The 11,841-nt window shown below is 47.2% G+C and overlaps 1 protein-coding gene across 2 annotated transcripts in view; it reads left to right on the top strand.

Annotated features, from left to right (window-relative positions):
* Window positions 1–2,469: 2,469 nt before the first annotated feature.
* TAOK3 (TAO kinase 3) overlaps window positions 2,470–11,841 on the top strand; it is a 76,697-nt gene continuing 67,325 nt past the window's right edge. Inside the window, exons 1-2 of one of the 2 annotated variants that reach the window (XM_064726952.1) lie at window positions 2,470–2,804; window positions 3,470–3,532. The gene's annotated coding sequence lies outside the window, so the exon portion shown is untranslated. The remainder of the gene's footprint in view (window positions 2,805–3,469; window positions 3,533–11,841) is intronic. The other variant, XM_064726953.1, reaches the window with a different exon arrangement.

The raw sequence follows: 11,841 nt of genomic DNA, 5'->3' as shown, positions 1-11,841 counted from the left end.
CCTGGGAAGGACTAATTAATCTCATCACCTCCAGCACAGCCACACTAATCGCTCACCTTCAGCTGCGACGTGCATTCCTCACATGCACAGCTTATTGACTCACTGAGGCACTACAAACACCTCAGCGAGGGGAAGGAAATGGGTTTGATCTGAAGCTCCGAGCTCCAGAACCTGCAGCGCCTCTCCCAACCCGCCGAGCCGGTGCTCGGTGCCCAGAGCAGCAGCAGGTCGGTCACACCGCGTTCTCAAAGGGGCAGCGATAACGCAGCGCAGCCACTCGGCTTTCCCGCCGATCACCCCAAAGGTCTGTTTGCCCAGACTGACAATTTTTAACTCGGAACACCCATGCCAAATATGCTCCATGCCTTTCCTTAAGTCAATATTGCCTCTAACATGGGACGGGGCTGAGGCACGGCCAAAAGTCAGCACCAACCCCGAGCAGCTCCCAGAACTTTTAGGAGCGTTTTTGTCCCGGGGAAGAGACCCCACCAGAGCTGCCCACCACCGCTCCTTTCCCAAGGCATGCTGTGGGTTATCAGCACGTTGGAAACCCCTCCTTTCCCTTCTCCGCACTCAGGCAGCGCGGCTGGCACGGCTGCCCGCGGTCCCGGGGCGAACAGGAAAGGGCGTGGTGGCGGTGCCACATCGCATGAGCTCCTGGTGCCCAGGGGTTTGTGCTCTCCCCACGCTCACACCTGCCTGGAGCTCCTAGAGCACTCCCAAAGCCATCCAGACACTCTGCTAAAAATAGAAACCGGACTGCGGGACTCAAGAACTAACCAGAGCCCCCTCGGAGCTTTACAAACACCAGCGTTTCCCCTTTCTCCCCCATTTCCTGTCTGTATCTGTTCCATCTGTCCGCACACTCGGCTCACAGGCTCCCCTGCCAGCCGGGTTTGTGCTGCTGGGGACACCAAACCAGTTCTGAGTGTGCCTGAGCCTCAGCAGCCCTCCCCAGGATGGTCTGCCCTGCCTCAGTGCTGCCTCAGCACGTCCTGCTCGGAGCTGAGTGCCCTCCCAGCACAGCCCTTCCACATCGGGCAGTGCAGGCACCAACACAGGGCACAGGAACCCCCTGAGCAGGAGCCAGTGGGTAAAAAAACCTGCAAACTGCAAAACTTTAGCTCGTTCTGTGGTCAAAACCGGGATCTCAAAGCTGCGGCTCCCTCCGTGCTAATGCCTCCTGTTTAATAGGAGCCTGCTGGAGACACCCTCTGCTGTCATCTCTCAGGCATTCAGTGGGAACCCGAGGGAGGAGGCTCAGCTTTAAGGAATGCCATGTTTCCCTTACAAACGCAGAAACTTAACTGTCTCCGCCCCAAGGAGCTGTCAGGGAAAGTGTAAAGTTCCCTGTTGTTGTTGGCTCCTGCTTCTATCGGAGCTGTTGTTCTCCTCACAACTCCCTCAGTGCTTTGTACTCGTTCAGTTTTGGGGAGAGATCGCTGCCTCCTGCTTGCTCAGCACCAGCTTTTCACAGGGCTGCTGACAGATGGGCCGTGCTCACTCTGCTCTTTTTTCCACTCGTAAGAAAGAGGGGGGAAAAAGAATTCTGGAGCTCAGCTTATAAACAGGAAACTCATTGTGTGAAATTACTCAACTACACTGAGAAGAGCTGTATTGTACCTTGGCCTCTGAGCACAGGACACATCAACACCCCTCATCGGGGACTGAGGGCTCTCAGGTTTCTGTACCTGTGGTTTCACACAGCTCTCTGAGGATGGTTCTAGAAGCCCGAGAAGGGGAACAGCTGTCAGGAGCGAGCTGGCAGAATGAGGCTGCATGAGGTACTGGCAGATAAAGCTCTGCTCCTTCAGTTTTATTTAGAAAAATGAAGTAATTAACCCTGCCTGTCAAATAAGTCTCTACAACTAAGTGTTAAGGTTCAGAGGCCACCAAATGTGGCAGAAACAGCATGAACACACCTTACCCTGCCTCTGCTCTGAGCAATTCCCAACGCAGAGCTCTCAACCCCTGCTACAGCTCCTTTTCCTTTGGGGCTTTGCTGCCAAATCCCAGCTGCTTCTTTTGGTACAGGGGCCTATTCCTGCCACAGGACACAGAGTCCCTGTCAGGGCTCCCCTAACACCTGAACACTCTGAGCTGCCTTTTCACTGCGCCCAAGCACTGTCCCCTCACACAGCAGCTGGTTGTGGGCCCCAACACCGCCCACACCTGAGAGCACTACAGACCCTGACAATGCAGACAAACACGCACACAAACACCTTTAAACTAATTATGGCCCTGACACTTTTCCACACACACACCGGAGCCTGATATGGCCCCAACATCCATTCCCCATACTGAGACCACTGCAGACCGCAGCATCCCGGCACACACCTGAGCTTTCCACAGCCCCTAAAACCACTATGGGTCCATAAGCCCCTCACACACACACCTGAACCTGCTATGGGCCAACCAGCCCCGCCCACACCTGAGACCACTATAGGTCCTGACACCCCTCACACACAGCTGAGCCTCGGCACGAACAGCCACAGCCCCAGCTTTCCCGTGCCCCTCACGGCGCTCCCGCCATTGCCGTCCCTCAGAGCCCGCTCCCTCCGCGGCACCGCGCAGGCGCCTCAATCGAGCACCGATGGCTCGGTGAGGCGGCGCCGCTCAGCGGCCCGGCCTGAACTGCCAGGCGGTTCAGCCGAGCGCCGAGCGGGGCCGGGCAGGAAGCGGCGGTGACGGGCACGGCCCGGCGGACACGCTCCGTCCCCCTCTCCTCCTTCTCCTCCTCCTCCTCCTCGTTCCTCCCCGCCCGGGCCCCGCGGACGTGGCCCGCTGCCGCCGGCCGGCACCAGGTGAGGCACCGGCAGAGGGAGCGGCGCCGCTGACAGGCGGGTCGCGGCGGGGCGCGGAGGGCAGGGGGCAGCGCTGGGGCTGGCAGCGCGGTCGGGGCTGATACCGGCACTTCTCGGCGTTCGGGGCTGGTTAAGGCACTTTGCGGGGCTCGGCTGTCCCGGGTGGCTCACGGCAGGGGCTGCTCGGGGCTGGGGCAGCTCCCGCGGGGCTGTGAGTGTGGGCTGTGCGGTCTGAGAGAGCCAGGACGGGGCAGCTCCCCGCACCCGTGCCGGGGCACCGCGAACAGCCGCTCCTCCCTTCCCTTCTCCCCTCGCTTCCCTTCTCCCTCCGTGCCTTCCCTCGCTGCCGTGCGCCGGGAGCTGTCCCCGGGCGCTCTCTGCAAGTGGGAGCTCCAGCAGAGCAGCCCCGAGCGGACGGGAACGCCCCGGTAGGAGCGTGGGGAGCGCAGGGAGAGCGGGCGCTGCCTCCACCTGGGGCCGGGCAGGGCTCGGAGAGCGGCGCTGCCCCGGGATCGCTCCGGGATCCGTCCGAGCCGGTGAATCCCGGGGAGGAAGAGGGAGCTGCGTTCCTGTCAGCTCTGAGCGGAGTTGGAAGCAATGACGTCGGTGCGGTGCGAGCAGATGTCTCTGTCCTTTTAATGACACCCAGAAATGGTTTGCTGTAGGTGCTGGATGCCATCGAGCAGCACTCGTACTTGCGTGGGAAGGAGAAGGAAGGAGGACACGAGGCAAGTACTCAGCCTTCAGAATTCTGTTGTATAAATACATCTCCTCGTGTCTCCTCACCCCCCTTCCCCAGTAACGTGAGTGGAATGAATTCCCTAATCCTACAACTATGGCAGTTCTAAACTTCGGTAGCCCTGGTTGATTCCTGGTTTTCCCTGCTCCCTTCCCGAGCCTGGGCAGAAGTGCCAGCTCGGAGCTGGGTTTGCTGTCCCCAGCTGGGGGAGAAGCCCGTGGGACACTGCAGCTCTGGGAGCTCTGTGCAAGGCTGGGCTCACACACAGCCCAGCCCAGCAGCAGCTCCGTGTTTGTTTAAAAACAGCCAAGCAGGCGGTGCTGATTCCAGCCCTGCTTGTGCCGGGAGGATTTGGGATCTCCCTGCCCGTCTGTGTGGATAGTGATCCACGTAAGAAAGTGGAAGCAGTCGGGTTCTGCATCCACGTGGATGCAGTTCCACAGGGCGATTTCAGGTTGCTGGGTGCAGCAGTGCTGGCTAAGGTTTGTGGTGCTTATGTTGTTTAGAATAAGTGGGCTCCACTCTGCTCCCCAAGGTCTGCTGACATATTTTAGCAAATGTTTAGAATGCTGCGGTGCTGGCAGTGCTGCAGCTTGTTTTGCCAGTGGTCATTACTGTGATGTATCCCATACCAGATCTGTGAGGGGACACGTATTGGTGTTTCTGTGTTGATGGACTGTTTGTGGAGAGCGATAATACACCATGCCTGTCCTCTCTATGAGCTTAAAATGCAGCTATTTCTGGTAGGTAGCTATTTTTGTGTTCTCAGGGGCTAATATAACAATATAGGGCATGTTTTAAATGTAAATACCTGTCTGTAATCTCTCTTTTAACACTGAGCTTCATACAGATATCTGACAATTCTTCTGTGCACCCACAGTGAGGCTGCAAGCTGTTCCTATCTACATAAATGTCTCATTTATCAAATCCAGATTTCTTATTTGCTGTCCAACTCATCATATAACTTCCTCTGGCATCTGATTTGAGGAAACCTTGAGCTGGGTTGTTTCCATCCACCCTTCTGTGTACAAGGGCTTTCAGATTGCAAACTAATTCTTGTTTGTGTGTGTGTTACTTACAGTGATTCTCTCTAAGCACTTCCCTTTTACTTTGTTGCATCATTATCAGTTAAAAAGGATCTTAGCAAGTCAAAGCTTTTAAAGATGAGGTATTTCTACTTGTGTGCATTCTTAACGTGGCTCCTGCATCAACAGGGTTTTACTGTTAGATTTGTTTTCCATTATGTGTTGGTGGATGGGGGAAACTTTCAGCAGGAGCGAGCTCTGTTCCTTCTGAGTAACCTGCTGTGTTCTTTTAAAGGAAAAGCCCTGTTAGGATGGAGCAGGGCTGGAGTTTGCTGGGCTGCTGGGGAGCAGAGGAGGAGCAGGGCAGTGGCCAGAGAGTTTGGAGCAGGAACACAGACTCGTTGTGTTCTCCTCTTACAGGTTTTTGTTCCAGGTTGCTCTGCAGCCTCGTGGGATGCTGCAACATCCAGGTTATGAGGAATGCCAGGGAGGGAGGTGTTTGTGGAACACTTTACATTTTATTTATTTGTTGCTTTTGCACAAAAAAAAGTGTCTAAGGTTAATGATTTTAAATAGGAAATACATCTTTTGTTTTAGGACAGAGCTCAGAGTCTTTTAACAGGACCCCTCTACAGTTCAGTCACAGCATTTACACCAAACTGAGTTTGAATAAAAGTGCAGTTTTGGCATCCAAGGTGTTCAAGAAGTAGATTTTTATAAAGTTCTCTTTCAGCACATGCTCAGCTTTATTAATGGATGTCCATTAATAAAGCTGAGCATGTGCTGAAAGAGAACTTTCACACATCAGGGAAAAATTCAAAAAGTGAACCCAAAAGAGTATTTTGTTTCATGCTTACTGTTTTCGAACAACTTCCTCATTTGGAGGCCATTGATTAAACCAGAAGGATCTGCTTGCCCTTGGCTGTGTAATAAACATGATGCAACTGCCTGGTGCCTGCTTGGTCATCAGTTCTTCAGGGGCAGCTCAGTGAGTTTCCCTGACAGTGTTTTTATCACTCCCTGAAATCACTCTGGCAGCTTTGTTCTCATTTTCTGAGTGAAGTGTGTTTTAGAAAGTATTGATCTGGTAAATTTAGGGTTCCCTCTGGGTAAAAAAGAAGAAAATCTGATTTTTACACGGGCAGCACAGGTTGTGACTTTTCATTGTGATTGTGTAGTGGCATTGTGTGCCAGGAACTGTCATCTGTGAGAGTCTCAGCTCCTCATTAACGAGGGGAAAAGCTGAAATAGGAATTAAAGTAAATTAATTTGGCGTGGTCATCCATCTCTTAAGGTACCTAAGGATGTTGGAAATCCAAATTATTAATGGTACTCTGGCAGCTTCTCAATTGTTATAAAGCCCCACTTCCAGCATTAAAGAGCAATGTTCCTAAAACGACATGTTGCCCTTATTCTGTAGAACTAAACCATGAGATATGAAAAATATATTTTTTAAAAGACCAGTAAGTTTTGCTCTAAGATTCAAGAAATCTGGAGTACTGCTAGTATTAATTTAAAAAGTACTTTCAATTTATTTAAATGAATTAAATACTAAAATTAAGTTGGCTAATAAGTTGTTCTTACTCAGGATGGCAAAGTACACATTGGATTTGAGCAAGTTGGAAGATTTCTTGTCCATATATACTCATGTTTGTGTCACAAATTGTTAGTTTAATTTGTAAGGGCAGGGAAATTTCAAATTTAATATAGGCAGCTTACAAAACAAGTTTGTCTGAGTTGCTAATGAACTAGGCACTTATGCCCTTGGACAGGTAATAGCTTGATGTTGATGTAATTACTTTTTTTCCCCACCCTGAATATTAGGTCAAACTGGACTCTGGTTGATTTAGAATTTAATGACACCAGTCATTCTGTGGGAGCCTGTGGTCACTCATGGTCCCTCCTTGGCCACTAAAGGCTTTCAAATAGGGACATTCTCCCAGAATGGTCTCCATTTGTGCCTCCTCCTGCTGTCACTGTTAATTGTGATGCTGGGTTACCTGAGAGCCCAAGGAATTCCTCAAAAGATGGGCAAATATTGACATTGGTGTTGCATGAGTTTGATTTGGGATGAACAGGTTTGGTGCTGCAGTCTTTTGGGAAGAGAGAGAAAAAGCTGTTTTTAGGAAATTGTTACTCTGAGAGTGGCGATGTTAACCCAAAATCCTGGATAAAATTCCAGCTGCATTCCCCTGGAGTCTAAAACACACACACATGGGTTTGGTTTGGGTTTGTTACTTTTCCACAGAAAATTCTTCCTGTATTTTCTGCACCCAGGATCCCTGTGGTGCAGAACCTGGCACTGGGAGGAATGGATCTTGTATGCAGTGTGTGTATTTCCACACATATCAAACAGTTTAGGATGAAATATGTTGGGACTACCAGATACCATCAACATTTTGTGAGCAGGATGTCATTATTAGATTGGAACTGATGAATGTCAAACATTGTGGTGAGTCTGTTTTCAGAGAGATGCAGACTGTGCTCACTTCCTACATTAAACCTCATTTTCCCCTAATTTTTATGTGTGAGCTGTGATTCTGTTGCACAGAATCTGGCATAATATTGAGCAGATTTATTTAGTGTTGCCCTTGAACGTTGTGAGTGTTTAAGCCAGATTTACAGGAACACAGTCAGTGATGATTCATGTTGAGATGATGTTTTTCTCCCTTGTAATGGAACATATGGGACTGTGTAGCATATGGTACCACTGAAAATTGTTAAATGTGGAGCACTGATTTATTACACAGCAAAAAGGGTTGGGGTTTTCAGTCTAACACTGAGCACAAAGCTTGTAAACAGTTCTGGCTGTTGGTTTGTGTTGGGTGCACTACTGTGTTGTGTGGTAATTTCAAAGGATTCCTTTAAATGGCAACAGAATGCTTCCAAAAGTTGTGTGTCTGCCCTTTTACTGTGGTACAGCCTTGCTCTGTGGGATGACAGCTTAAAAAACCTGAAAAAAAATAAAATATCCTTTCTCTCTCAGATGGGAAGCAGAGGTATTAAAATTTGTAAATATTTTTCTTCCAGTCTTACTATCCAAAACACCTTCCTTTTGTGTTTTGTTTGTGTTATTTTGTCTTTATGTGACTTCTGGAGTGTTGGTTTATGTTTTTATACTGAGGCAGGGAGAAGAAACAAACACACACCTTGTTCCTTGCAGTGCACAGGGGAAAGTGGACTAAAGTGCAGCTGCAGAGAACATAAATTCCAGTCACCTATTTCCTTGTGCTCTCCTGTTTTTCTTAACTCTTCATCTTTGGATGGTTGTGATCTCTCCAGAGCAGGCATTGCTTCTGCTCTGGCTCTGTAGGGTCTTGCTGCAGGGTAACTGAAGCTCCCAGGTGCTCTGGTCATACATTGGTAATTAATGGCTGCTCACAAATCTTCATTGATTAAGCTTTTTCAGAAATGATTTAAGCAAGAAACTTCATTTAAACCTTAAAATGGTGCCTGTGTTTGTCTTTCTTTCCTAACAGCTCGATTTATTTGTACATCTCAAAGTGCTGGTTAAAACAGGCTTTATGCTAAATTTACTTTTGTTAGGCCAAAAATACATAATTAAGAAAGAATATTTATTGTAAATTTTTGGGATAAAAGTCAGATGAGCCTTTTTTCCTCCTTAGTGACAATCTGCCTCTCAGTTCAGGGTTTCTTGTGTGTCTCTGCTTTTTCTCCCTGGTTCAGGTAAAGTTTGAGCATGCTGTGTCCTTTAGAATGCCAGCAGATATTTGACATCATTAAAAACTGCTGTTATTTAATAAAAGGAAGTTGTATCTACCCTGGAGGGAATTAACTAATGACCTCTTGTTAACCATCGCCTTCAGGATCTTAGATCCTCCCTTTGCTTGCCTCATCCTTAGTCATACATTGGAAGAGGAAAACAGGCTTTTTTTCCCTCCCTCCTTCCCTCCCAACTCTTGAGCAGTTTCTCAACTGGAGGTGAACTGCTGCTTGACCCAAACCCTGTGAGGAAACTCAAGTGGGGACCACACTCCCATTCCCCCTGTTAAAACTCCCAGCATCTCAATTAACTCCAATTCCCAGCCTTAGCCTGCACATTAAATATTTTTTTAAAAAAAGCATTAGCTCAAATGAATTTGAATTTCTGGCATTTCTAATCTCAACCCTGGCAGTGGTGTCAGTTTTAGCTCTTGAAAAGAGGGGAAAAACATTTCTTATCTGGAAAGTATGCGAGTGGCAGAGCAGATAAGATAATTGAGCCCTAAATGTGAGCTGGGATGGAAACAGGCTCTGTTGAGAGTCAGGTCTCATCTGCTGTGCCACAGTCCAGTGGTGCTTTAATGCATAATAAAAATCCAGGGAGTTTGGTCTTCCTGGGCAGGACGCAGGGAATTTTCTCTCTGCTGCTTTTTCATTAAGAGACACGAGCCTTTAGCTGCAGTGTGAGACGTTCATGTTCTCAGAGTCAGGAGTTTTCTGTCATTTGGGAGGCAGGCAGCCAAAAATAGGATTTTATGGCTCTCCTGCCTGTAACAACAGTTAGCTGCTAAAGTGAGGAATAAAAATTAAAAACCTTCCAACTTGTTGTTCCACTCAGGCAGCCTTTTCTCAAAATTCCTTGTGTGTTTTTTATATGTGTGGGGATCCCCACAGAGGATAACAAGTTTTCCATTTCCAGCTCTTCCTTGGACTCGGCTGCTGCTGTGGTTTAGAGGTTGTGTGGTGTGGCTCACATGGGTGGGAGGGAGCAGCACAGGTACCTAAAACCAGAATAAATGAGTAACTACAGGAATTACTTTTTCTGCTACACAAAGACTTATTTTTCTTCTGTTTGCTCCAACTCTGCTTTTGTAGTTTTCCACTTGGTATCATAGGGGTTGCCTTACTAGCAAGTACATTACTCCAAATGAAGTTAGGCTCTTACAAAATGAGATGAAAGAGGGTTTTTGTTGCAAATATCAGTATTTTGCTGCAGGAATTGTAGCCCAGGAGTTAGACCTACTGCAGGTATTGAAGCTGTAGTGCAGAAAAAGATCTGCTTCTTTGTAGGGCCATATGGAAATGCCATAAATCAAAATATGTCTCACTTAGGCATTTGAGACCTGCAGAAATGACACATAAATGTGTGATAATAGAGTCTGAGCAGTTTCAATGATTAACTTGTACAAGTGCTCCATATTTTAGGTGTATTGGGCACCTTTTTTACATTGCAGGTTTTTTACATTTTCAGTTCTTGTATTACAGAGAGATTTCTGCCAGTCTGACTGGGTGCCTTCAAGAAGGAGAAAGCTGCTGACTCAGGCTTGTTGTAAATTTGCTTTTTCCTGCTACCTGAGTATTTTAGAGCAAGGCTGCTTATATTTTTAGAATAACATTTTTTGATATGCTGAGCCCAAACCAGAGGTGGTCAAAAGACACTGTGGTCTGATCTGTTGGACAGTCTTGCTGGATCCAGGCTCTGGAGATACCCAGGGAGGCAGAGGGATGGGATCCCAGTCCCAGTGCTGTGCAAGCTCTGCTTGGAGCCCCAGGCTACCAGTGCAGCTCTGCTGGTGTTTAAGGTCAACTCCTTGCAAATATTTTAGCAAGGCTTATATTCAAATGCTATTTATAAGACCAGACTAATTTCTTTCCTCCTAATGATGGCCTTTTGGCTGATGACAGGGCTGGAATCCTGAAGATCTGGATTCTGTATGCCACTAGTCAGCTGTGTATCCACAGGGAAGTTGTTTGCCAGCTTTCTGCCTCACTTTTTTATCTGTACTTAAATAAAAAAAAATAAAAAAAGGCTGACTAATACCTGCCTCCCAGGCTGTGAGAGCACAGTTAGTAGGCTCATGCTGTAGGATCTTTGGGAAGTGCTGCAGGAATGTTCTAGGGGTTTATTATGGTTAAGGTCCTGCAGTGAGAGAACTGGTTAAGCCTGGCTTATTGTTAGACCATTCATTAAGGAGCTTTAATAGCTGAAGCTCTGATAGAGGCTGTTCCTGCCTTCACCTGCAATTACCCTGGGCAGATGCAGAGGGTTGGAGTAAAGCTGGAGTAAAGCTGGAGCATCTGCAGGGTGTTGGAGCCTGCCTGGAGCGCCTCGCTGCCATTTCACGGCTGGCTTTGCATGCAGGTCATGCCGTAGCCTCAGTGGGTTTGGGCACTTCAGCGTGCTGATGATGACTTATTGTGCCACTAGTGAGCCCTTAGCACCTTCTCATGCCAAAAGAGATGCTGTGAAATCAGCTGAGTTTTTCCTGTGCGTCTGCCTAACTCGGAATTTGCCCTGCTTTCGCTCTGTAAATAGAGCAAAATTTAAAAAACACCTTTAAAAATGTATTAGCGACAGAAATTTTAGTATTAAAAGGTGTAAACCAGCTATTAAAAACCTCTTAGATCTGGTGATCTTCAACCTTTTGTGTGAATGCTGACACTGTGGCTTTTAAAATTAATTTGCTAGTATATTTAAAAAGTATCTCTCAGAATTCCTTCCCTTCTGGCCACCATTATAATAACATAACTATGCAAGGAAAGACAAAATCCCCATTTCTGGGAATATACCAGTGTTTATTTCCCAAACCAAGTAGTCATTAGCAATAGAACCTTATTAAACTTTAATGACTTTCTTAAAATTCACACTCACTTGAAAGTCAAGATGCAGCCTTGACAGCTGGAGGTCCTAATCCAGACAGTTTTATTTATCTTTGCAGTTTCATCTTTTCATTATTATATACAAAAGTTGTTTTCTGTGTCATGGCAGATTGGAAATGTATTGACTGAAAGAAAAATAGAAACTTGGGTTGCTATTGAAACACAGGGCTGGAGGGAGTTGGGAGCAGGAAATGGATTGGTGGTGAATTTAAATTTTGAATTTTATATCATGAGTCTGCAAATTAATATTAATTTTGAGCTGATTTTAGTGCTAAATCAAAACCAGCTGTTATTCCACCTCTCCTCTCTCCCACTGAGCTGGGTTGGCACAAATCTTTGGCTGCCAGGGGTGGTTCAGATCAGCAAACTGGTCCAGCTGTGAAATAACCAGGGCTAGCAAAGCCAGAGATCTGGAGATAGCAACAGACAGAGGATGAGGATGGATGGTACAAACTTCTCCTGCTGAATTACACTGGGAGTATTTTTCTGAAGAAAAAAAAAATAAACCAAACAAAACCCCTGTCACTATTGGATTTCAGTTAATGAGTAAATTAACGAGTTTCACTTTCTGTTTCTTGGGCGTGGGTTAGCTCCTGCAGCTTTTGGGTTGTCCTGGGGAAGACTCAAGTCATTGTTATCCCTCTTTTCACTGGGTTTTATTTATTTGAAG

This window comes from Zonotrichia leucophrys, chromosome 15, assembly GCF_028769735.1.
Source record: "Zonotrichia leucophrys gambelii isolate GWCS_2022_RI chromosome 15, RI_Zleu_2.0, whole genome shotgun sequence".
Taxonomy (NCBI): domain Eukaryota; kingdom Metazoa; phylum Chordata; class Aves; order Passeriformes; family Passerellidae; genus Zonotrichia; species Zonotrichia leucophrys.
Note: the sequence above shows the minus strand (reverse complement) of the source record. Positions and strands in the feature narration are given on the sequence as shown.